This window comes from Taeniopygia guttata, chromosome 1, assembly GCF_048771995.1.
Source record: "Taeniopygia guttata chromosome 1, bTaeGut7.mat, whole genome shotgun sequence".
NCBI lineage: Eukaryota > Metazoa > Chordata > Aves > Passeriformes > Estrildidae > Taeniopygia > Taeniopygia guttata.
In genome coordinates, this window is record NC_133024.1 from 36,905,918 (window position 1) to 36,931,796 (window position 25,879).

Here is a 25,879-nt window from a genome sequence, read left to right on the forward strand (position 1 = left end):
CCTAAAGCAGCATGCCAGATGAAGAAGTATTGTGAAACTCTTATTTTAGCTATTTGCTTCTATGTCTTTGAGACAAGGTGATCATGAATGTAAACCCTCTTTTTTTTTTTTTTTTTTTTTCCAGTACAGTGCTATTATGATAAAAAAAACACCCTCCAAAACCTCACATAAACTTCCAAAGTGCCTATCACTAGGTAAGGATAAAAAATGTTTCTCGTTGTTAAAATAGGCATTTTGAGAGTATCATCAAGGCATTTTGGAGAATAGAGGTGTTTTATTTTTAATGAGAAGAACTAAAGAATAAAAAATGGTAGCCTTGGAGAATTGCAGATCAAAGGTTTCTTCATTGTAAAACAAATGAAAGGTTTCAGTCCTAGAAGTGATGAATAAATTGATAAATTTTTAATAAGAAGAACAGGCTATAAATGGTAATTTAATTCTTTGGGGGAGAGAATCATTTAAGCACTGTTTAAAAAGTCCAGATTTTTTTCCTGCGGAGATTATAATGATAACTGAGGGGAGGACTGGGAGAGTGTGGCCAGGGCTGTTGTGCTCAGCCGCAGTGCTTGTGTCCTTCCCAGTGGTGGGAGGTGGGAGATGGATGCCTGTGTGCTTCTTGCAGAAGCTTGGTTGTGCCCTTTTTCTTTTCCCACGTGCCTCTGGGGACTTCAGCCTTGTGGGGGGAAAATGGAATGCCTAAAGTAAGAGTTCTGACTTACCGATGTACCCATGCTTGCAGCCCCCCTGTGCTTTGGCTTTGCAAGAGACAAAGCCCAGGGGGGGAAATGATTGGGACCGAGTGTCCTCTGCCCTAGGCCACCCCTCTGCTCAGTGCCAGGGATGCGTGGGGATGTGAGATTGAAAATGGGCCTCATGGAAGGAGTAGATTGCCTGGTGTGCTGGTGCAGAGCGGTTTCAGGCAGGATGGGAATGACAGTGCTGGGAGAGGAGAACCATGGCCTTTGTTGGGTAAAGCAAGCATTATGAAATGGAGAGAAGGGGCATTTAATAGCATTTGCCTAGGGCAGCTCACTGCTACCAGACTGACAGGCTGATGCTGTCAGTGTGCCAAATTTGCATAATAGCACCACTAATAAAGGCCTTGAGGTCCCTGCTGATTGCTTCTCCATTGCCCACTGCACACAGCCCTTGCATTGGGCTCATCCTTCTCTCTGTAGCTATGACCCACTTTTCACTTTCTAAACCCGATTTTATTTGTCATTTGTGGAGTAGCCTAGCCCAGCTCTATGAGGAAACCCTGTCAGCTCCTATATGGTGTTCCTGCATGGCCAGTGGCTGGGACCACAACCCACTGCTGTGTCCCTGCCTGGGCCATGCCCTGGCACGTCTGAGCTGCCAGTTTCCCAGTCTGAGTCTTCCAGTGATGCTGTCACACTCATGAACCTTTTCCCCTTCCTTCTCTTGGCAGCGTTTTGAAATATAAAATAAAGAAAAACAGAGGAAAAAGGGAAATATTTGCCTCTTGCTTGACATTAATTCCCTGATTGTAATTTTCACTCATGTTTCCATCCCCTGCCAGTTCTGTCCCCTCGCTTTTGTGTCACACCTTTCCTAAGCCGGGTGGATGAAGAAGCTCCAGCACAGCTGTTGTGCGTGGAGATTGACTCGCTTCACAGACCCGGCTGGCTGAGCCATGCCTCATGCCCCCGGCTAACAGCTATTTTGGAGAGAGAAATACTAGTGATTGAATTCTGACTTCTTTTTGACTCCTTAGACCAGTGCAGGGAACACAATTACTTGTATTTGCAGCTAAGACAACACAACTATTTGTAACAGAATCTGATTTGCAAGTGGTTGTGTCTCTATCACAGCTGAGTGTCTTTTTTACTTTCACAAAATAAAAAGCATAAATTGCCCACTTTGATGTAAACCAAAAGGTTTGCTAGGAAAAGCTATTGTTTTTGACGTATGTTGCATTCTCATTTCAGTTTATACTGAAGTGGCTTAGAAGGCATGATGGGACTCATTAGTCATGGGCATAATTCTTTGGTCAGCTTTCAGCTTACAGGGAGTCACAAATGTATGTGTGCATTTGTATGTGTGCATCAGACCTTTGCTGTGTCACTGGATTCCTGATGATATGCATAAGCTCTAACAGCTGGTCACAGTGGTAGAAGCAGGGTTGAGCTCTCCAACTTTAACCCTGTGGGGACTGCAGGTGGGCAGTGTTAATACTATGAAAAATTTTAAGAGTTTTATTTATAGCTTAAATATTTGGCTAAAATGCACTCTTGCACCCTTTCCCCAGCCCAAATAATGAAAGGTGCACCTATAAGGTTTCATAATCTAATTTCTGAGCTTGTATCAACTTCAGGTGGTAAATTGGTAATTCAGTGTTATCATTAAGAGCATAACTGAAGTTGATTCCACTGTGCTGACCACAATTTTATTTTTCAGCCCCAAGGTTTGACCAAATGTTTATTTCAGGTGGATTCTCTCATCCCTTTTAAGTACTCTTCAGCTTTACTTCATATGGCTGTTGCAACTGGTTGTTGTTAGCCTGAAATCAAACCTGAATCTTGAAGAAGGTTGAAAAATAATGTCTGGAAGTTGCATTGGGACAAAAATGGTTCACCTTGGGAAATTCATATCTATATCTAGCTCCCTGTTCCCTTTAAGAGCTTATGGGTCTGATTCAGCCTCATGTTTATTTTGCAGCATTGCTTTGGGTAGAGCTGCTGCTGTTTTTTCACTGATGTGTGAGATCAGAGCATGCCTTGTGGAGTTTAACTCTTTGCACTCATAGTAATAAGCTTCTGAAAGCTTTGTGAGCCCATTTTCAGTTAAGTGATATTTGCTGCTCCTGTTTTTCCCCTGTCTCTTTATCAGGGCAGCAGAGGGAACTTGAACCTCTGGAGAGATGGCACTGAATGCTCAGAAGGAGCCCAGACTTGTCAGTGTAGCCTTTTTATCAAACAGGCTTATATGAATACACACATTTATGCAAATTTGATTCAGTTTTGACCCAGTGAAAGGTTTTGCTTCAGCAGAGAAATAAACCCTTTAAATCTCACCAGCTTGGATGTTTTAACAGTGCTAATGCACACAAACCTGTAAGCTGTATTGAGTCTTCCCACAGTTCCCTTCTCTCCCAGAAGCCTGGCTGAGAGAAATGCCCAGAGTAAACCTGCAGAGTGAGAGCTGAGAGTTTCTACAAAGTATGTGAGTATATTACTATCTTGAGTATATTTTAACTGGACACTTCCCCCTCCACACTTTTTATTATTTTTTAACATCTGTGTTCTAAAGGAAGACTGAAAAGTTTCTTTGTCTGGCAGCATAGAAGTACCTGGATTCAGATGATTATGAATTTAATTTGCTGGCCCTTAAATGCTTGCCTTCGCTAACACTGCACTCTAGTGACTTGCACCATTGTGTTTGCTGTGTTCTCTCTTATCTTCCAGATTTGTGTGCCCCTAGATATTGCTTGTTCAGCTGTTGCTGTTCAGCTTAGTTTTTCAAATTCTGGTTGCCTGTCCATGCTCCAGCCCTCTGCTCATAGCAGAGGCTGAACTTCTGCAGGTTTTTTTTCTGTCCCTCTTACACCTGTCTGAGAGAGCTGTGAGTCTACCTGTGCTGAATGTGTGGCATTGATGGCAAAACTGCTAATGCCACTTAGTTCCAACTTCGGCAGTGATGGCAAAGCAATAACTGAAGAATTACACAGTGAGTGCTGGACAGAGCATCATTTAGTGATGTGAAATGCATTCTGACTTGGCTGGAAGAGGCTTTCATTACTAGCTCTCATACATTTGCAAAGGGCTGCGTGGTTTCTTAGCTTTCTTGTGGTATTGGTTTTGAATAACTTTACATGAGTTTAAAGCTTTGGAAATTGAGAGAATATAAAGGGAAATACAGGAAATGTTACAGTCAATCAGATAGCATATGGAAATAAAGATTGACAGGAAAAGAGGTCATAGCCATCAACACTATTGTAGCAATGTGCAGAGATAAATCCAGAATCCCTGTTGCAAAACTGTAACTTTAATTGGAAAATGGAGAATTTCTTGGCACAGTACTTGAAGTGTTGGAAGTATAAGGTATGTAAAAATAAATAGTATTTTTATTTTTTATATGCTCTTCTGTGGGCTAGCAAATGTGAAATATGATTACTTATGACTTCTGTTCATTTAAAAGGCCACTTTATTACCAGTTTTATGGCTTAAGTTTCCAAAATTAAATTCTTTATTTGTGTAGCTGAGATTAGATTAAATTTGATATTCCTCTTTAACACAATTGGTAAATTTGGATCTTTGTTCTTAAGAGTCAAAGAATCACAGACTGACTGAGGTGGGAAGGCACCTCTGAAGGCTGTCTAGTTTGAACCTCTGCTCAGAGCAGGACGAGTGGGAGCAGGTTGCTCGCAGCCACGAGCAGTTGAACTTGGAACATTTGCATAGAGGGAGACTTCATAATCTCTCTGGGTAGCCGGTGCCAGTGCCTGATCTTTTCCACCTCATGATGGAAAAGTTATTGTGTGGTTTTCTCTTACATTTAAAAAGAGTTTCCTGTATTTCAATTTGTTCTCATTGCGTCTTGACCATGATAATATTCCTCATGCAAATAATTTGTATTCAGCCTTTTGTTATATTATATTGGCTCATTCATCCTTGTAATTTCCTGAAAAAATTAGAATTATTTTTTTCATAGGGAATGTGGCTGAATCAGGGCAATTTTTTTTCCCCCAGAAATCAAAATGGGAAGTTAGGTCTTCAAAAACTAGTGTATATCATTGAATAAAAACTCTCACCACTTTCTGCCTGCCTCCCCCCCACCCCCCATTTTTATATGAGAGGGGTGTTGATCCCCCACCACTGCATTAAGGGTTATGTTTATGAGAAAATAATATTTTATAACAGCTTTATTATAAATTACCTCTTCAGTGGATGTATTATGTCATAAAATTTATTAGATACAAGATCAGATTTCTGATTTTTTAAGAGTGTCATAAAAAATAAAACTTCAGTGGGAAAAGAAGAAAGGCAGTAACAGCAGTAAGATCTGAAGTTTCTTTCCCCACTTTCCTCTTCTTTAATTAAGTTAAAATTGCACTGGACAATCCTCAAGTAATGTGGAAAAGTGGCATTTAATAGATGGAAATTATTAAGAAACTTTCAGCTGTCCTCTGGGAGTATGCCTTAGTGCTTCTGTGTTCTTAAGGCTGCCAAAAATATCCCCAGTAATTCTCAAACTCTTTTGGCAGATGAAGGCAGGATGACTGGTTTTACAACAATCAAGATCAGATGGTGGCAGATCTATCATACAGTTTTCTATATTAAGAAATATGTACACTGGGAAATAAGCCGTGATCATACGTTCCTTCTCTTTCCATCAATTTGTTGCTTGCAAGTTACTGTTAGCATTAGCGTCTGTGAAAAATGGAAGACAGTAAAAGTTCAAATCAGTCGTGCTCTACGTGCTTTTTTATTTCAAGTATTCTTAGTGTGGTTTCACTGCTATCTCAGGGAAAAGAAAAAAGTTGAGTTTTCTCTTTCACCTAATATTGGGAAAATGTCAGACACACTTTGATACTTCCGTGGCTTGAAACAGCGGTGACCACAACGAAAAATACACCTTTTCTCCTACGTCTTTGTATTTTCCAGTGAGAGGTAAGCTTATACTGCTGGCAAGAGAGACTGCCTTTGTTCTGCTAAGATGTATCATTCTAGCTGTGGATAAGTCTTGGGAAACAAAAGCATATAATTTTCTATCCTAACCAAGTGATCTTGTGAGAAACTACAGCTAACACTACAAAACATTTCTGCTGCATTTGCAGGAACCGCCTTGTCTCTTTTTGTATCTGCCTGTTTCTTTTGAGAAATTCTTACACCTTTCTTTGTAATTTTTGTTTTTCTAAGGGTTTTGCTCTTAGAAATTACTCTTACATTTTTCATGTAGTTATCTTCAAGCAGTTTTCCAGTCCACCAGACGGACTTGTAAAGTTGCTTCTGCCTAAGCTTCAAGTAATCCTGATACATGCCTGTAAAATTGTAATTCCATTCATGCTGAAAACACAAAACTTTCTCTTGTCGGGGTGTGCACTCAGTCTTGCTGGTGGTTGCTACCATCACAGTGATTTGAGTCATCTCCTATTTGGGGAAGTAGTTTCACTAGCTAAAATGGACAGTAGTATCTGCATCCAGTCTTAAATCAGGATGACCCTTTTTTCCTTCATTGTTTTGAGTCAGACTCCACTTCCAGTCAGGCATCCTCTAGTCAAAGACAAATGAATTGGCTCAGATCTGAAAACTCTGACTGAGGAGTCATACTAGTCTCGGTTCCTTTAGGTAGTTTGTTCCACAGCTACAATTCAAAGCTTGACTTTTGGCCTATCTGTCTTGTTTACTGGTCTACATGCAAAATAATAAAAGGATTCAAAAATTCCACTTCCTTTAGTTGGATCTTTGTAATATAAGCTATAATTACTTTCTTCTGTTATAAAGAACCCATGTCTGGATTCAGGAAACAGGGATGCTGTGAGAGCCCAGAAGGTTGATGGTTTGTTATAATTATTCAGGAGTCTGTTGATGGGAATGCCTGCCCTGGCATTCTCAGCATCTGGCCTGTGTCAGGCTGAGAGGGAAGCTCCAATCGTTTTTTTTTTCTTTTTATTTTTTTCCTTCTGATCCAGAGGATAGCCGCAGGAGGATACCTCCCTGGCTCCCAGCCAGAGCCCGGAGCGGTGCTGCTTTCCTCTCAGTTTCCCCACGCGGTTTGCGCCTTCGCTCTGCCATCTCCTTAGCAACTCGGAGCGCACCAGCAGCACACAACCACACAGCCCCCGGGAGCTGCAACTCTATTTGCAGGCAGCTGAGCCTGGATGAAAATTTCCAGAATGCTCTGCTAAGGCCTCTAAGGACACAAAAAACTTACAGGTCCTGCTAAAGGATCTGGCTTGGCACCGTATCTCAAAGTCCTGCCCTTCGCAGGATGCTCAACCTTTGCAGTAAAACACGTGCACTCTGATACATAGCAAGGATATGCTGTTTACATAGCTGCTTATTAACATTTCAGGAATCATGTTCTCTGTAACCCAGGTTAGGAAGCGAAGTGCAGGTGCAAAAACAACAGCCTGGGGTAATATCATGTTGTAACAGTCAAAGTCTCAAGGATGATGCCGTGTCTATGATGTTTTGGTTTTTTTTTGTTTCAGGGATATAGCTTAGATAAATCTTAGAAAACAGGAGAGGAAAATATTTATTTTTTCTGAGCTTTGTTATTAGGTTTGTTTTTTTTTTTTTAATTATGTTTTTTCAGGCTGAGTTCTACATCAAAACCAAGATTTAATCACTGTTATATTGCTTCTGTTGTTCTGCAAAGGTTTATTGATTCAAGTGTTTCCCTTAGTCATGTGGCTGAGAAATTAAGTAAAGAATGTGTGGTGGTGCTAAGAACGACTTCAAGTATTAAATAAATAAATGATAATCAATTAAAATGGGTTTGTTGATGACCTTGAGTAGCACACCTGTTTTCATTAACTTTTCGCGTGTACTGAGCTGAAATGTGACACGCCCATAAAGGAATTTAGTATTTATTGGGAGATAATACCTTTTAAGTAAAATCTGATGAGATTTTGGAGATCCTGAAGTTATTATATAGCTGGTTGTATGACAACTTTGTACTTTTTTATCTGGGCAAAATCATAATTAAAAACTTCCGCAAGGTAGTGAGTTTTTCCTTTTATTTTTGTATCTGGACCTCATATAACAGTATAGGAGAATTTTGTGTCCTGATCCTAGGGTATCCCTCCCAGATTTCCCTCATAACCTGCATTCCCTGCAAAGGACTGCTAATGGGAATAGCCTTGGAGGAAATGTCACTCTACTTTTGAAATACCCTTTGATGTCTCAAAGTCATTACTGGGGTTGTTCTCCTGGACAACATGGTGAGAAGATAATGCCTGTCTTAGACTGGAATAGCAAGGAAAGTCCAAAGAAACATTTCACCTACTCCAGTTGGTAGGAAAATAGGAATTACGTGCTTTTGTGTGTGCTTCTACATGCAAGGATAACATGACGAGGTGAGGACATGCACTGTATAGGCAGGCTGATTGACAGCCCAGCTGGTGCAGATCAGTAATTGGAAATTCATTGCACATAAATCTTCTAATACTTACCATGCGACATGGGAAGGAGAATATCTGAGCTCTGAAGGAGTTAACTCTTTCAGGGCCATCTCTGAAGATGTTTAGCTTTCCAAGTAGCAAGACTGTTAATATTTCTCTTTAAATCCTTCATTTCTTGTAGCAAGAAGAGTGCTGGTGGAGGAAAAAAGCCACCACCATGTGCTTCAATTTATAGCATTTAGGTGAGCAGCCTTAAATATTTAATATTTATTTCTTTTACAAGTGCAGCATCAGATTGTCTTGGAAAAATCATCTTTGTATTTGGTGGTGAACACATTTTTGCCTCTACAAAATGCATCTTGCACATGTTGCCTGCCAATTTCATGTCTGATTTACCTGATTTGTGTCTCCACATTGGTGGGCTTATTGTATGTTTGTCCATGTGCCAGCAGACTCTGCAACTGTATTTTAAGAGGTCTGTTCATGTCTAAATATTTATATTCTTTTCCATGAGGCTGAGACTGATTGTATGTGCTAGCAACTTCATCCCTGCCCCCCTCCCACTTCTTCCCCTAGTCCAAGTGTGTGGTTTTGGTACATTTTCCTTCTCACTTGATTTCAACACTCTGGTGGTTTCCACAATACAGTTTTGAATGTATAATTGGTTTCTGGTGACCATATTTTTTCTCATTTATTTTGGACTGCCTCTGCTGTTACACACATATTTGTCTCTTCATTAATGTCAGTGTGAATTACAGATGAGAGGCTAAGTGTGGATAAATTAGTAACTACACGAAACGGAAGGCGGCATTTAACTTTGTGAATTATTTGTGTGGGCACAGGACAGCTAATGAATACCTGAGGATCTGAACAAAATGGGCAATGCCAGCGTGCAGGGCTCTGCTGTCAGCTCAGTTCACAGCGTGGTGGCTGTGGGGGATGGAGACCTCTGTGGGGGGAGCAGTGCGACCCTGCTGGGTTTTAAGGTCCACTCTTTTGGCAAGTGCTTCTGGGCAGGTGGAAGTGCTGGTTGTGGTTTTGGAGCCAAAAGTCATGCTTGCCTCTAAGGAACAGTTGTTTGTATACAGTAAATAGAAGACTGAATAGTTAGCATCTCAGTCCGTAATGTATTGAGACTTCTCTTGACCCTTAAAATGTTGTAAAACAGTCCAGATTGGTGTTTCTTGCTATAAAAATACAGTGCTTGGATGAAAGCCTTCCTTTAAGATGGGCCATGTTCTCTGCTTCACTGCCTGTGGTAACATTTTATTCATTTATGTTGGGAGAAAACCTTTTGTCTTCAGTTGAACAACTTCTGCTTTGCTTGCAGTGCCCTGCAGAAACATTACAAGAGGTTTCCTTAAAGGGAAGCACTTGGCTATTTTCTGAGCTCACTTTCAAAGTACTCTGAATTAATTATAAATGAGTAAAGCTGTCTGGCTCTTGATTACACAATTGCCTATCCTGGATTCCCTCTAATGAAATGTAAGCTGGTCCAATCGCGGTAAAACAGGAGGTGCCTTCTCTCCCTCCCTGTCTTATGATCTGAGCTATTCTCAGATCTACTGTTCTGATTTTTTTTTTTTAGTCTGCAATTCTGCCAGCCTTACATTTCCTCCCCTCTCTCCTTGCTACCTTATTTTTATTAGTCTTTTCTTTTGGCTGCACTTAGGCCCATACTCTGTTATAATTTCCATTGAAAGTAGTTAACATGCAGTGATACAGTGCCTTTTTGCACTGAACTAGCACAATGCATTTTATTTATTTAAAGGATTCTAAGTGCCTATAGTGTCTAAGTGTTTGACAAACACGTAAAAATACACAGAAGTCAAGCACTTAGCTGCCCCAAGAGGATGAGTTTCCCTCTGTGTCTGCCAGGAACATCCATAAACCCTATTATTCATGTAGCATGCAGCTTAGTAACAATTAAACTGAAGTCTTTGCTTTCTTTGTGGTGAACCCTGACCTGTTGTCTCCATCATTTGCCACAACCTAACCTCAAAGGATATATGCTGTATTTTATCCCATTTCTTTTCTCCTGCCCTCATTTTTTCCTAGTGTTGGATATTATGGGCTGCAGTTCTGACTTTTGTCACATTTTCACTTGGTTTACAACCCTTGGGGTGGGAGATTGCTCTGTGACAGTGACATGGATGTCCTTCGCTCTGACATTTTTATTCTCTGTAAAATATCAGAACTTAAGGAGCTGTGAAGTCTTGGTTTGGGCTGTAATTACAGTGTATAAGCAAAAGACCCCAGCCTGAGTTTTGGAGTGGAGGTAATTGATCCCTAGCCCAATTTAATCATGGCATGCATAGTGAAGATGGTGCTGCTGTGTCTTCTTCTCATTGAGTCTCTTGGCCTGGATGTCCAGCACTGTTCTTGACCTTTCCATTTGTTGAGGAAGGACGAGTTCAAAATGAGTTAGGAAAGTGACAACCAGGGCAACATAAATTTATTCACCCCTGCTTCTTTCCTCTCTTCTTTGTGTTGGTTTAGGGAGTTGAAGACAGGCTATGAAAATGGATGAAGCTGTGAATTTTCTTCTCATGACAATACTGTAGAATCTAAGGAAAATGGATTCTTCTGGCCTTTGTTTTTTCATCTTTGCTGAAGATAGTAAACCAAGAGTTCAGAGGTCCTCCTGAGGCTGGCTGAGGTTTGCCTTGAAAAGTAGATTGTCGATCCCTTTGGGATCCCTTTGGGATTCATGCTGATGAGTGCTGTTTAGTCCCAGAATTACCAGAGGGCTGATAAATACCTATTGCTATGCCAGACTTGAAGTCATGTACATTGAAACTAAGTTGAAAGGGGAAACCTGAACCTTTATTATTTTATCTTTTTACTAGGATCTTTATCTCTTCTACCAATCCACCAAGGTTAAATCATCCCAGCTGCCTTTTTCTTACAGGGTGCTGCATTTGTCATGTGCTCACTTCCAGCTCCCTTTGCCAGGACCTCTAGCCCTGAAGTTGCTTTTGTGGAGTATCCACAACCTTCAGAACTCATTCCCACAGCTGGTGCTTGGGTTTGATAAAGGCATCAGCCCTGAGAGTTTTAACCTTCAGCAACCACAGCAACCAGCCTTGTAGCCTTTGAAGAAGTAGTCCCGAGCACAAGTCACTTTAAAGACTTTTCTTCAGAAGACCTCCCCAAAATGGATGGAAATTGTGACTTGATGGCATTTAGGTAACAGGGCAGAACTTGTAGAACATTTGTTCTGAGAATGACAGAAACTGTCAAAATTGTAAGACAATTACACTAATGCAACCTCTCCTAATAATGGGCACATCAGTCTGGCTGTGCTGGAAACCTGCTAGAAATAGATGTTTTTTCAGAGTGATATCTCTATTTCCTCTTTCTTCCTCTCAAAATGATAACTGAGACCTATACAGACAAACCATAAAATATGAAGCATTCCTGGGAGGAGGGTGGTCAGGGGAAGAGGAAGAAGGAGCGGGAAAGAGCTTTTGTGAGAAAAGCTTTACCAAACCTGTGGAGAAACATCAGAGGAGAAAATTGTCTTTTTACCTATTAGTCTGGAACTAACATGCATGAGCTCCAGCTTGACCTTCGGGGCTGTCCATCAAATGGGAGGGTGAGCTCAGTAATCACTCCATCCTGGTGTGCCTGAAGATCCCGCACAAATTATATCTTTCCATAACCTTCCCAGGAGACTGTCAGAGGAGGTGTCCAGATATAACAAGGAGTGGTTTTGATTACTCTGATGCAACACATATCCTGAAAATGCGCTTATGAAGATTTTGACTGCTTGACCACAGTGACAGGATGGTGGTGGTGGGATGTGCCAATAGACTTTATGTTCTCTTGAGCTGGCTTGCAAAAGGTGCTTAGAAAAGTTGCTGCTAAAATAAAACTGGAGGAGTAGAGGATGCAAGCTTGCAGGGAGCGGGAGACAGATACCCTAGGCGTTTGCGATCTCTTGCCAAATTTATCCATCTCTTTTCCCACATCCTCTCTCCATTTCTGAGGAATGATGCTTAGCAGTTATTTTCTGTCGTCGAAGATAATAGATGTGAGCATCTGTGATGTGGCAGAGTTTTTCATTTTAACTGTTATTAGCATGTGTTGGAGATATATATTCAAGCAAAGTGACACTTCAAGTATATTCCATGTTGTATGCCAATATCCTATAGAAAGGCCTGTGTATCAGTAACCAAAATTAGCAATGGAGCCATACTATCATATAATCTTCTCAGTGAAATCACAGACCACTACATAGCAATTTTCTTAGGTACTTGTAATGCTCTTATACATACTTATTTTCCCATCCCACTATCCCATGAAGTTCCTTCTTCAGTAGACTTTGGCTGGTATGTCCTAACCATCACTGCAGGCTCTTTTGGCTCTGTTAAGATACAAGTCTCTCTCTGCTTTTGAGCCAGCTCTGTCCCTAAGCTGCCAAGCTGTAGCAGTGTGGGAAGGTTTCCTTGCTTCAGAGAAGGAACCAAAGCGTGATAACTCAGTCTGAATTGGGAGAAGCGATGGGAGGTGTTTTACAGAAAAACTGCTTGAGAAGAACTCTGTCCTGTGTTCATGCTCAGAGTGAGCATGGTATAGGCATGAGACATACATCATGGAACCCTAAACACCTGGTAGGATCAACTGCATCAAGCTGGCAGCAGCATCAGCCCAGGCTGATCCAGTGGGGCAGGCAGATGCCCCAGGAGCTGTACTGCACTACCTGTAGCTGCCTTAGGACCAACCAAGCACTTACAGCTGAATCATATGAATTTCTTCCAATGTTATTTTTAATCTTGTTTTCATTTCACTTCATTCTAGAAAGAGTTCCATCTTCCCCAGTAAATTACAGATCTTTCTAATGCTACAGTCAGAAGCACGAGAAATGTGGCAGCTGCTTTAACCAAGCTTGCCTGAGTGGTTGTGTCTGCCATGAAGCCTCAGTAACAGGTGCTTTGTCGTGGTATGGTCAGTGGTCAGAGCTGCTTGGACCCTGATTAGATTTATGTGGTCTGTGCTGATACTTGTAGCGTCACTGCTGTGAACAGCTATTCAATGCTGTTCAATCTTGTTTAAAATTAGGTTAGGCTTGCTTATCTGCTTATGCTGCAGTTGGATTTTGGGTACAGTGTCATTTACCACCCTGCACATGCAGAGCAAAAGCATCTCTGGTGGGAATGGTAAGAAATAACTATTGTTTTCTAAGTTTGTGTTCTATCATATTTTGTAGGACCTTTCTCAGGAGGGTATGTTTTGCAGATTCACTGAGTAAGGACTTTAAAATGTGAAAATTAGAGCCAGTCAAGGCTGTTTGGTCACGTGAAATAAAGTGCCTTTAGAGAGTTTGTTAGCATCAGGAGGGTATAAAGAAGAGTTCCCAATTCCCAGTTCACCAAAGCACGTTGATTTGGCATAGAGTACTGTGAGCCCCTCATGCCTAGCTGGGAAGTCGGAGCATCTTCTGAAGAGTTGGGGCATGGGAGGGATGCTGTGGGCACTGCAGCTCCATTTGGGATGTTGGACCTCTGTGGTGGATGCTGTCGGGGAGGTAATCACCCAGCCCCACAGACTGGCAGCTGCACATTACTGAAACCCAATTTTCAAATAGGAAATTGGCCTTTTATCTTTGGTACTTGCTACATAATGGTGCAGAGCATTAGTCAGCTGAACCTTACCATGGTTTACTGCCTGGTTGTAAATTGTAATTGGCTGACTAACCTTCTCTGATGTTAAGTGCCTTAAAAGGTTGTTTTTCCTTTGTTTTAGTTTAGGTTTAGTTTCTGGTTTTATGTGTTCTCTCTGTTTATTCTGATATTAAAATGTAATTAGAAATTAAAAAGAACAAAGAAAACCTCCCGCCCTACTGATGTACATTAACATGAATCATCATCTCTTGAAAGTGTGTTTAATCCAGAGCTCTGCAACCTGATATACATCCCCTTCACTTGGTAAATATTTAAAATATCTGCAGACATTTTTTCACATTCTTGAGCAAAGACCACATCACCATGTGTTCAGCCTTGTTTCTGAGTATTAATGTTATGAAGCTGAGGTGTGTTAAATGTTTTCTCTTATTTTGTAATTTCTAGTATCTATTTTACTATTATGAAAACAGATACAAAGAAAGACAGAAAAGCTAACCAATTTATTTCCCTTTTAATAATCAAAATGAGTATATTAGAAAGAAAATGTAAGCAACTTTAAATAGTGCCAAAGGCTGTAGTCTTTGAGAACAGTTGAATTGAGAGGTTTATATAATGAACAGAGTTGATGATGCTTGTAATAAAGTGGATTAGCTGATAGAAATTCTGTTACACCATTTATCTTTACTTAGCTAATCTTCCATGTTTGCAATTTCAGTCTTACATGCTTGGGAATACCCAGATAGATTGTGGTTGTCCAAAAAGAGGGCACATTTTGGTTGTCCAAAATGCTGGCATTTTCCAGTGTAGTTTCCAAAGGAGACGAGAAAAATTTTCATAGCTTTTCCTCTGTATCCCATAGTATTGCCCCTTTAACCATCATTAGTTCCTGCCCTCAGGTAGTAATACTGACTTCTTTCTCTTTTGGTAGCAACTCTTTCTTTAATGCATCTTTCCATTTGGACTTCTGCTAGGTATTCCTTACCGCTTACATGGATAAAACAATGAAAAAAACAAATTCTGAGTGCAGTGCTTCTTCTTCCAAATACTTTTAAGCTAAATATGTCCTGCTCTGTGGATTCTGTTTGAGTGATTATCGGGGCCCCTTTTCTGATGGTGGTAGCAGTGGTGGCTGTGTGTGGGGCGAGGCTGATCTGTGAAGGCTGTTCCTGTCAGGTGGGGTGTGCAGAGGCTGTCTGGGGCAAACGAGGCAGCACAGGCAGCTCACCAGGATGTCTGTGCATGGCAGATTCTTTCTAGAAGCCTCTTGCCCAGGACAGGATATTGGTACATCCCTCTTTACCTGCCTCCGGCAATAGAAGGGCTTGTTTTGTTGACAGTGAGGGACTGGGACCTTCACTGTGGCATTCAAGATTTTTTGCTTTAAGATGACATTGACCAATAACTGGTTTGATCCTGCATACTGGCTTATTTTGAGAAATGTTCTCTATCCCTTTTCCTTCATACATAGCAGGTGTCCATTCACTGAATTCCCCACTGGCTTGAAATGTCCTACCAAACAGGGACTGTAATTCTAATTGTCAATCAATCTTTAAATTATTTTCTAGTAAAATAGTGTGGATTTTTATTTGGAATAAAACTTGAGAGTGAATACACATGCAGAATTTTTAAGGAGTACAGGTGTTCCTCTAATACCATGCATAGTGCTTTGATTCAAACTTGAGTGGTCTAGAATGGTATTAATATTTTTTTAAGGAACATAGATTTACTTTAAAAATATGTCAAATTCAGTTGATTGCATTTGAAAGAAGAACAGTCTTTGCAAGTAAGGGACTTGAAAAGCCTGGAATCAGTTTCCTGCTATTCTCCAACACATTTTGTATCTCCTTGGGGAGGCAATTTAGGATTTCAGTCGTCAAATCATCATCTCCAAAAGAGGGATAATAAAGACATTTTTAGTGCTGGGTAGTGTTGAGATGACAGACCAACTGATGGATCATTTATGGGTTCCAAGAGCCCTTATGTTCCCCTGTGTGACTGTAAACCCCAACCTTTCCCAAAATGCAACTACCCACTGGGTCTCCATAGCCAGTGTAGATTCAGTGCATTATACCCTTACTAAAGTGTTTTTTTGTGTAAGCAATTTGATTGCCAGAGTATGTATGTGTTCATTCACTCTGATGTTCCAAAGCAATTGCAGAGTGATTTGATCCCCTTGCTGAGAGAAGTGTTGTGTACAAGGTTTAGGCCGCTTTCAGGAGCACTTCAGACAATTAGCATTGCCCTCTAATTCAGGGTAGGGGACTGAAAGAGAAGTGTCATTTTGCTCACTCTGACTATCAGATTGATACTACCAGTGATCTCTGTATCACATTTCAAATCCAGTTTGCCATTCTGTGGTGCTGGATCAGTAACAAATGGGAAGCATGATCTACACGATGATCTACATAAATTCCTGTGATTTCCAGTGAAAAATGGTTTTCTATTTTCCTCTCTTTCAAATTGTCACCCGGTGTTGTCCTGTTTAGTGCCTGTTAATCAGGAGTACTTCTTCCCTGATCCTACTTCTTTCCTTCCCTTTGCTCAAAAAAACCCATGTCAGCTAAAGGATACTTGTGAAGTGCAGCATTTTCACCACAAATACAGGTGCAAGTACATGAGCCTGGAAGTACCACAGCTCAAGAAACATGCCTTCATGTCTATGAGCAGTATAGCTGCACTCTTTTGGATCTTCCCATGTAAATAAACCTTTGATTTGTGATATTTCTGGGGATAGGTGACCACTTCTTGGGATTTCTTCATGCCCCACGTTTATCTGACTATGGAGGATGTTACTTGGCATCATAAAGAATTTTTAACAAATGGTGTGATATATGGATCTACTCTTGTAGTCACTAACAGAAATTTGTCCTGCTGCTGGGTTTTTTCCCCTCTGTTAGCTAGAGGGAGAATCATAACCTTAACAGTATTTAATTGGAGGCCTTTTGAGTTAATTAATTTAACTCTTCACTGCCTTTGATCGCATGGTTTTATGAGTATTTTTAATTGATCTTATTTGTATGGAAATATAATCTAACATTAATTTAACAAGATGGATTCAAATCAGTGGTCAATCCAGCTGCTCAATCAAGGATATTGTTCAGTGCTATTTTTTGGGTTTAATTTGAAGATCATGGCCACCCCAGAACCAAAAAAGGAAAAGCAGCTACTGGTGCTGAAATCCTGTAATTGTAGGCAGTTTCACTGATGGATACTCTTAGTTTGGAATTGTACTGGCCACAGGAATTAAATATAGCTTTCTTTTCTTTCCACTGAGTTTTACAAATACAAATAGAAATATGGAAAAGGAAAGGAGACCACTTAACCAGTGAATTTCAGTCCAGTTGGATTTAAGCAAACCATCCATTTATTCTTAGATTAATGGCTTGCAGGCAGACTCTATTAGTTATGGACTGTATTGTATTAATTTGCAACTGCGAGAGTTAATGCTAGTAACTGCCTTTCCTCTATAGAGAGAGCCTGTAGTGGGTCGTTTTTACATGGCAATCTGTGATTGATAGATCAGGGAAAACAGTACCAAAGAAGGTTACTGCCTCCCAACAACTTTCCTCTTCAAATGAAAATAATTTGCAATTTGTAGGATGCCTTGCCACACATGCTTCAGGAATGAAGCAGTAAACACACTAGGCTGCATTCCCTTAAAGCAGTGAACCTCTTACTGCCTTTCTTTCACCAAACCAAACAAGTCGTGTTGTTGGGAGTCCATTGAAAACAAGTGTGCTGGCGAAACAGTCCCCAGACCCCTTCAGCAAACTTCCTGTACGGTCGGGCAGCGGACCTGATGAAAGAGCCTGTTTGTGAACCTTTGGATTCCTTCCATTGATTTGTAAATCCACTTTATTAAAGTACTGCCGAAGCTAGTGAAATGAGCAGCCGAGGGCTCCCATCAAGTTCCTAACAAATATCTGATGCAGCTTGGATCACTGGTACTGGCACATGCTTTTGAATTTTTTTTTTTTTTTTTTTTTTTTTTTCCCTGCTGCGTTGGATCGTTTCGAGACTGGGGGAGTAGAGACGTAGGAGGAAAAATGCAGTCTCCATCAGCCGCACATTACATGGCTGCTTTATTTTTCAATGCTGCTAAAACTCCTCTTACTTAATATCGATCATACCAAGGAGCCAGCAAAGTACAGTGTTAATTGGGTCCACTGGAATTCTTGTCCCCTGGGAGAGAGAGCTTCCTAGGCAGGGAGGGCGGAGGGATGGAGGGAGGGAGAGGAGGAGGGAGGCAGGCAGGGAGGAGGGGACCCACTGTGCGCAGCATAAAATGTAAGTGCACTAGACATCAAGGCTTCTGCTTGCATCGCTGGGAAGCAGTCGCGGCGGTTCCCACCCGCCCCCCTTTCAGAAATTAGCTAACTATTTTTGTTCTTTTTTTTTTTTTTTTTTTTTCTTCCCAGTCTGGTAGTTGTTCTTGAATTAACAGCTCCTTTCTTTTATTTTTCTTTGCTTTTTCTTCCCCCCCCTTCCCCCGTTTGCTTTTTTTTTAATTTGAATTGTTTTCCCCTCCTTTCTGCAAAGCTGCAAAAGCTCTGCTTTGAAAACTGCTGCCCCAGAGTGCAGTTGCTTAGCTGTCCTGTCAGCATTGTTCTAATGCTCATTCCATATGTATGTCACATAGGAGCAGTACCCTCCTCCTCTCCCTTCCCCCCAACCATGCATTTGATTTTTTTCCCCTAAAGACCGATTTTTTTTTTTTTTTATTTTTCCAAAGGAGCTTGCAAACAGGGAAATTCAAACTGAAGGTCTCTGTGCTGTGGTTACTTATATAGCCAAGACCACATTTCTCTTAGAAAAAGTGTTTGCTCTGTTCTTTCTTTTCCCTACTCTCTCTTTTTCTTCCCTATAAGCACAAAGGCTTTAAAAACTAAGATCTATAGTTCCTTTTGCCTTTTTTTTTTTTTTTTTTTTTTTTTTTTTTTTGCGTTACCGTGACAGCATGTATCTCTGTTGCTGAAGAATGAAGCAGGCAGGCTGGAGGTTTTTTATGTTCAGTGCTTTTGGGACCACTAAAAAGAAGTCTGCAGAGAAATACGTACAGCAGCTGTGCCAACTGAGTTTCTCATGACTGTTATCTGTCACTTACTCTGACTAAAAGGTAAGGGGTTCTTTAGTATTTTTGTTAGTCTTTGTGCATTGTTTGTGGTGTCATTTGACATGTGCAACTCCACAGCTCAGGAGGGAGGTGGGTTGTGAAGATTTCTGTGTTAAGGTATTATAGGTCACCCAAGCAAAGCTCTTTGCATCCAGAGGAGAAAAAAAGATCTTGTTTCTTGGAATTGTTTCCCTTTTCATCTCAAATGGTTTCTCTAGCTTAGCTTGCTGCTGATTGAGACATAAAGCTGGGGCATTATCACTGCTGCTTATCTTTTCTGGTGCTCTTTCTCTACCTGGGGAACACATGCAGCCAGTTGGTGTGTGTGTGTGTGCAGATGTGGGGTAAGGCATAACCCTGGTGCATGGCAAACACTTGGCAACGTGCACATTCTCCTCTGTAACTGTAACTAAATGTCTTCAAGCACCCTTCTCAAGGTAAGAATGCCTTAGTTCAGCACACTGCAGCTTATGCCTGTTTAAAATTATTACTTGGATTACAGTGCATACTGTGGAAAGTTATTAGTTTCCACAGAGACCAGTTTAACTGGGGGGTATGTGTGCAGCAGTTCTGTTTTGTGCTTTCTATACATTGCTAGTGGGGGAGTATGAAATGTTAGTTTCTTCTTAATTCTTGGGAAGGGTGAAGTTTACTCTGTCTGTTAGGCATAGCAAATGAAGTTATAGCTGAAATCGATTAAAGCTGTGGAGAAGCATAGCCTTACAAGGCTCTTCAACTTAGCCTGAGAGTCAGAAGATACTTTATTAAAATATTTTTTTTCTCTGCATTGTAATATGCAGAATTGTAAGCAGGAAGGCATCTTCACCAAGAATGCCTGGACTAGATCATTATGTTATTTATGTGTTAGAAACCTGTTTAATCCACAACCTTAGTGTGCACTGCTTTTTTTGTGCGTGTGTGCTGGATACATCTTTCAACAGCCTCTTAGTTCAAGAGGGCATTGTTTTCTAAAATGTGTTAATGTGTTTCTGCGTTGCAGGCAGGCAGAAGTGCTCTCTTTAACTGTCCCCTTAGCTGTGACACAGCCCACTGTTTGGCATTTTGGAAAGGGCTGATTTTGGGGCTTGGTTTGCTTTCTTTCAGTTATTTATGTTCTTACTTCTTAGCTGTTAGTTCTCTTCATGGAAAATGCGTCTTAAGTGTGGTCATTTTTTATGCTTTGCAATTATAAGTGGCTGAGACAGTTGAGCAACCTGATTTAGTGGTATCGCTTTACCAGGAATGTTGCATTGCTTATTTGAATAACCAGGAATGCCACTAAATATGTAATTACTTTGAAAACAGTCTAAAAATACGAAGTGTGAAGGAAGAGAGAAAAGTCCTGTCTGCAGGCATTCATTTATTTCTGTACTGTGGCTGTTTATAAATGTTATTTCCAAATCAGGTATTTTTTAACACATGCTTTGTGACTCCTATTTTCCCATTACTGTTGCATTATATCAGCACTGGGAAAACAGTCATTTAGATAACAGGTTTTCATTGATATTCTTTTTATAATATAGAAAGCAGTGTAAGAAGCAGTAATAAGTTAAATTGGCATCTGCTAATTATGCTGAATACAGATTGCGAGCTCTTCAAGTCGTCCCTTGCCTTAATGCTGTTAGCATATTTTAGCACTGGCAACCAAATGAAAGAAACTGGAATGTTCCTGCTTGGGGGATTTTTAGGGAAAAAAAAAAAAAAACAAAAAAAAACCAACCAAAATGACTTGTGAAGCAGTGTGAAGTTAATGTTTCCGTGCCGCTTGTGAACAGAACACCATACACAGTTTGGTAGCATTTGGCAGAATTTTGATCCCTGATAAAGTGACCTTCTTGGCGATCACTAGAATTAAATTTGACCTTTGGAGACAAAACCATTGTTGTCTGATAAAAAACCCAGTCGTAGGGCAGGGAAAGTTTGAGAGTTTTGTTGTCACCAAATACGTGATTCTTTTGGATCTCTAGGAGAGACAATAAAAAATATAACTCTTCTGAACTTAGTTGTGGCTCTTCATACTACATGGCAATTTGCTCACCTCCTCTCAGACCTGGAAGTCTTGGGTTTCCGTGGGCGCAGGAGAGCTGCGCTGCTGCCCGGCCGTGCTGGGTGCTGCTGTCCGGAGCGCAGGGCGCGGTGGCCGTGCCCGCCCCGGACACGGCTCGGTGCGGCGGGGCCGGGCGGGCGGCGGCTCAGCCGCTAGAGGGGAGGCGAGAGCCGCCGATCCCGGAGCCGGGCGCCGCCGGGAGCGCCGGCAGCCGGGCCCGGGTGCGGGTGCGCCGAGCGCGGACGCTGCCGGCACCTCCCGGGTGCCGTGAGCATGCAGCGGTGCTCGCCGGGGCGCAGGGTGCGCTGACACAGGTGTTCGTCTCAAGCAGCTTCCCGCTGCTGGGGTGGTGCTGTCCTGAGACAGGTTTAGATGGAGCAGAAACGTGCCTTCTTCTTCTTCTTCCTCCCCGTGCCTCTGTCCGCAGCCTTCCTCTCGCTGGGCTCCAGCCTGCAGAGGAAGACACTGAGGGGAGATCTCCTTGTAGTCTTCAGCATCCTCATGAGAGGAAGCAGAGGGGCAGGCATTGATCTCTCCTCTCTGGTGACCAGTGATAGGAAAAGAGGGAATGGCATGAAGCTGTGTTGAGCTGAGTTTAGGGTGGGTATCCTGAAAAGGTTCTTCACCCAGAGGGTGGCTGGGCACTGAACAGGCTCCCCAGGGAAGTGGTCACAACACCGAACCTGTCAGAGTTCAAGGAGCATTTGGACAGCTCTCTCAGGCGTGTGGTCATATTCCTTGGGGGCTGTCCTATGCAGGACCAGGAGATGGACTTCAGTGATCCCTCTGGGTCCCTTCCAACTCAGGACATCCTACGATTTTTACCAGTAATGATGATGTGGCACATAGATTTACCATAAGTTGTTTCATCCTTCTGTAGAGAACTCGTAGGCACACAATTTGTGGTTATTGGGAGTGGGGCTGCAGCTGAGCCTCATCCCCAGTGGGCTTGAGCTGTGCAGGGCAGGTGAGCAGCATTGCAGGTACTGAGACCTGGAGTGCCCAGGTGCCCTGACCAGTCAGGGAAGGGAACAAAGGGCACACATCTGCAATGCATGAACATGAGGGGTATACAAGGTTGGGCTAAAGAACAAGAAGGGCAGATGCTTGCAGCCTTCTGATGTGATGTTGCTCTGTATGAGAAGATGCCTGAAGCCCTCTGATGTGGTATGGTGGTACTCTATGGGTTGAAGCCTTCTGATATTGTGTGGTGTCCCTCTCAACTGTGGCATATGCTGCGGCAAGAACTGGTATCCTGAACTTCAGGGATCGATCTGTGTGATGGGAATGGGAAGTGTCTTATGTGGGGAAGTGCAGGGCTGAGTGGATATAGGAGAGCTCCCAACCAGTGAGTCCTCTAAGTCAAGGTGAGGTTGCTTAGGGATCGATGGGTAGTGCAGGAACTGCATGCTTTGGATGTTGATGTGTTATGGCAGTGCTGTAAATCTTGTCTTCAAATGAGCCTAATTTTGCTAAAAGTGGTGTCAGAGTCTTTTTAATAAGACATTATGATTTTGGCTTCAGTTTTGGGTTTTCTTGCTCTCTTATGTGCATGTGTAAAATGCAAAGCATATTTAATGAGGGAATACTTCAAATGCTTCCAAATTAATTAAAAACAGTTCCACATCTGGAATAAATCCAGTACCTTTTATGGATGGCTTCAACTTCACGGTTTTTCCCTCTTGTGAGAAGCCTTGTGAATATTACTATGTGGATGTTTGTGAAAGCTGGAGTAGCAGAATCCAGGCTTATTTTACAAAGGAGAGAGAACTGGAATCCACAGAGATCAACAGAATCTTGGCCTTTATTCCAGCAGACTTTGGATAAGACCTAATAATATTATATGATAGGGCTGTGCATGGTTAGGTTTTCTCAGGGTGCCTTGTCTTGAAGGTAACTGCAAATCTTAATTAAAATTTGTTGTTTCTTGTGGTTCAACTGATGTTTAAATTCACACAGGATTCAGAGGGGCTTGAATTAGGCATCACAAACAAGAAAATAGGGTTTTTATAGTAAGCTTTTTTTTTTCCTTCTGCCTTCTCTGTCCCCAGGAGTAAAAAAAAAAACCAAAAAAGCCACGAGTTTTTTTCCTCTGTGAGAATGTTGTGATTTAAACTGACACAACTAAGTGACCTAAAGATAGGCTTATTGCATAGATAAAAAAAAATGCAGGGTTGGGTTGTTTGAACTGCATTAGCATCAGAATAAGAAATGGCAGGGCAAGTTGGCTGAGGTACCCATGCAGAACTGGGGAGGGTTGTTCTTTGGAAAGCTTCTGAGCTGGGAATTCTTTTCTGAGCCATAAATAAATAAATCTGTGTCCTGAACAGTTAATGAATGCAGGAGTCTGGGCAACTTTAAGCTGTTTGGGATATTTAAGAAACCCACATGGTGTTTTTGTTAGCATTGTTGCTTTCAATTTTTCCCCCTAATATTTTCATTGTAAGGTTTTTGTTGCATTGATTTTATTTTTTACTTGTCTTATTTATGCTGAAAGATGCTGTTGATAATCTTTTTGCCAGCACTTTTCACTTAACTCCCACAGCAGTTCTGCTGTATGTTGCACCAAAATACTGCCCCTGAAACTTTTGATTCTTGAGCTACGGATGCAAAAGTTTGTGCATCGAGTACAAACTGGTCTTTGGAGTTGTCCTCTGGCTGCTTGTGCTGGGTCCTCTGGGGATGCCAAGAAAATTATCTGTCTTGCAGGGATCCTACTGTGATTGCAGATACAGGTTTTCCAGGGGAACTCGGTGTGTTTTGCAGACCAAGACTAATTAAACCTCATGACAGATGGATAAGCATAAACCACAATAAGTAAACTAAAAAGGAAGAGGTGAAGAACTCAAGTTTCCTATGGTAGTGAGCAGTGACTTTCCCACTGAACCAAGCTATAGGTGCCATTTACCTCTGAAAATGAGGATGCTGTTGACTTGGCTGGGGGAGCTACCCTTTTGGCAGTGGATTTTGTGGAGGTAGTTAATATTTACAGTTTTGAATCTAGCCTGCCTATTAAAGATTGAATTAATTCAAATTGCTTTAGCGTTTCCTTGCTGCTGAGTTCTTGGTGAGTCTGCATAAGCAGTATCATCTTAGGAAGTTACTGAAATGTCCTCATGCCCTTCCAGACTTTTTTAAATTCAGAGTTTTCTGAATAAAGCAGGCCTGATTGGAATTGTAACTTTTTACATTATATAGAAAGTGTCTGACAAAGATGTGCTGGCTCTCACAACACTGACAGTGGTTGTGACCATTGCTGGGGTCTGACTTCGTTGATGCAGTATTTCTAGGTATTCCATCTTTGATGTGGCTTTTAAGAAAGGTTTGATACTCTTGGCATTACTGCTGTTGTGGCTGTTGGTCATAGGCAAAAAAAAAAGAACCAATGCTGGTGAAGTGGATGAGCTGACCATACAGTAAAATTGAATGGGAATGAGAAAGTTCACTCGCTTAAATGCTTTGGGTGCACAGCTGCTTCAGGTACAAGAGTACAGGGCAATGCCTTTAGAAAATAAAGGGTTTAGCCAGTCTGCTAATCAGATAATTATGGTGCTGTAAGCCAGATTTGTAGGTATATGATACAATGCAGAAATTCCCATTAAGACATGCTGTACAAGTGGGATATACTGATAGAGAGACAGTAGTGAGAGAAAGCCTTGACCCTAACTTGTACAGCCTTTTAAGAAAGCATTTTAGGCATAGGAGCCAGTTAAAGGTTAATTGGGCGAGATCTTTTTTGTAATATGTGAAAATGAGCTTTGGAGCTTGAGAAGAGAAAGCAGAAGGCAAAGCAGTGAGGTGTTCCAGGAGATGAAGCTGTTCAGGATGGAAAAAGGAGGATCATCCCTACGCAAACTGGAAGAGGGGAAGTGTAAAAAAATTAGCAGAATATTCTGAAGATGTGAAAGTTCTGTAAATGATACAAGACCCTCCCCAAACCAGTTTGAGTGGAAAGAGCAGGGCAGACAAGTTGCCTTGAGGTCTTACAGAGATGACAAGGGTTACACTGGGAAAGGGGTCGTTTGGGAAGACAGAAGACACAAGCCCTAAAAGAGGAGGGAGTGTGAAGGTACAGGTGGTACCTCTTTTACCAAATCAGCATCCTGGATAGTGACAGAGTTCTTTTACAGTGTGTGTTGTTGGTCAGTCGTGGAAAGAAATGGACCAAAAAGGAATGTAAAGATCACGCAGAAGGACTGTGGGGACATTTGGAGAAGTGGGGATGTTGAGGTGAATGCTCCCGTAAACGTGCAATTCTTCCAGTCGCACCTACTGGAAGAGCAGAATACCAAAGTTCATCCTCAGCATGACAGTGGTTGAACCCACCAGGATTGCTTTATATTCAGTGGTTGTTGGGTGGAATAAGCTGCCACAGAAATTGGGAGACTAAATGAAAGCTTGCTGAAATTGAGCCGAAAACCCAGGATTTGCTTTGGTGCTCTAAGTGCTAACACCAAAAAGCAGGAGTTAATTTTGCATTGGCTTCCTTACTGAAGCCTGCCTTCCTAGAAAATATCCCAGAGCACGAGCTGTTGATATTGGAGCATAAGTATTCATTTTTGAATTAATTTTAATAATGTGGACATGAGTCAATATGCAGTAGTGCTTGGTGCCAATGAAGTGGATTTCAGACCAGTGGGGTCTAGACAAAATTGCAGTTTCAATATTTCTCCTGTTGCATGTTTCAGTTTGCTGAGAAGTTGGGGCAAAGGACAACATCTCTTCCTCATTTGTTGCTGGTTATGTGGTTTAATTGATTTCATTAATTTAAATATTAATTTAATTAATAAGTGCCTGTCATTACTGAACAACTCCTGTGAAGGTGAATACAGGCTTAGGGAAATCGTCAGTTCTTCAGAGGAGCTCTGTAACTAGATGCTAAGAAGGGGCAGTTCATACACAGGAAACAAAAGGGCCCTTTATGTAAAAGTAGCTTGTTAGCTTTTTGTTTTTAAGCTCTAGCTTGTCTAAGCAATTGTCTAAGCAATCCGGGTGTCACCCACTAA

At 41.5% G+C, this 25,879-nt stretch overlaps 1 protein-coding gene across 13 annotated transcripts in view; it reads left to right on the forward strand.

Annotated features, from left to right (window-relative positions):
* The window catches only part of FAT3 (FAT atypical cadherin 3), a 394,190-nt gene that overhangs the window by 45,245 nt on the left and 323,066 nt on the right, over positions 1 to 25,879 (forward strand). Inside the window, exon 1 of one of the 13 annotated variants that reach the window (XM_030269237.4) lies at positions 18,215 to 18,829. The exons of 11 other annotated variants lie outside the window; for them this stretch is intronic. The gene's annotated coding sequence lies outside the window, so the exon portion shown is untranslated. One more of the 13 variants, XM_072927030.1, reaches the window with a different exon arrangement.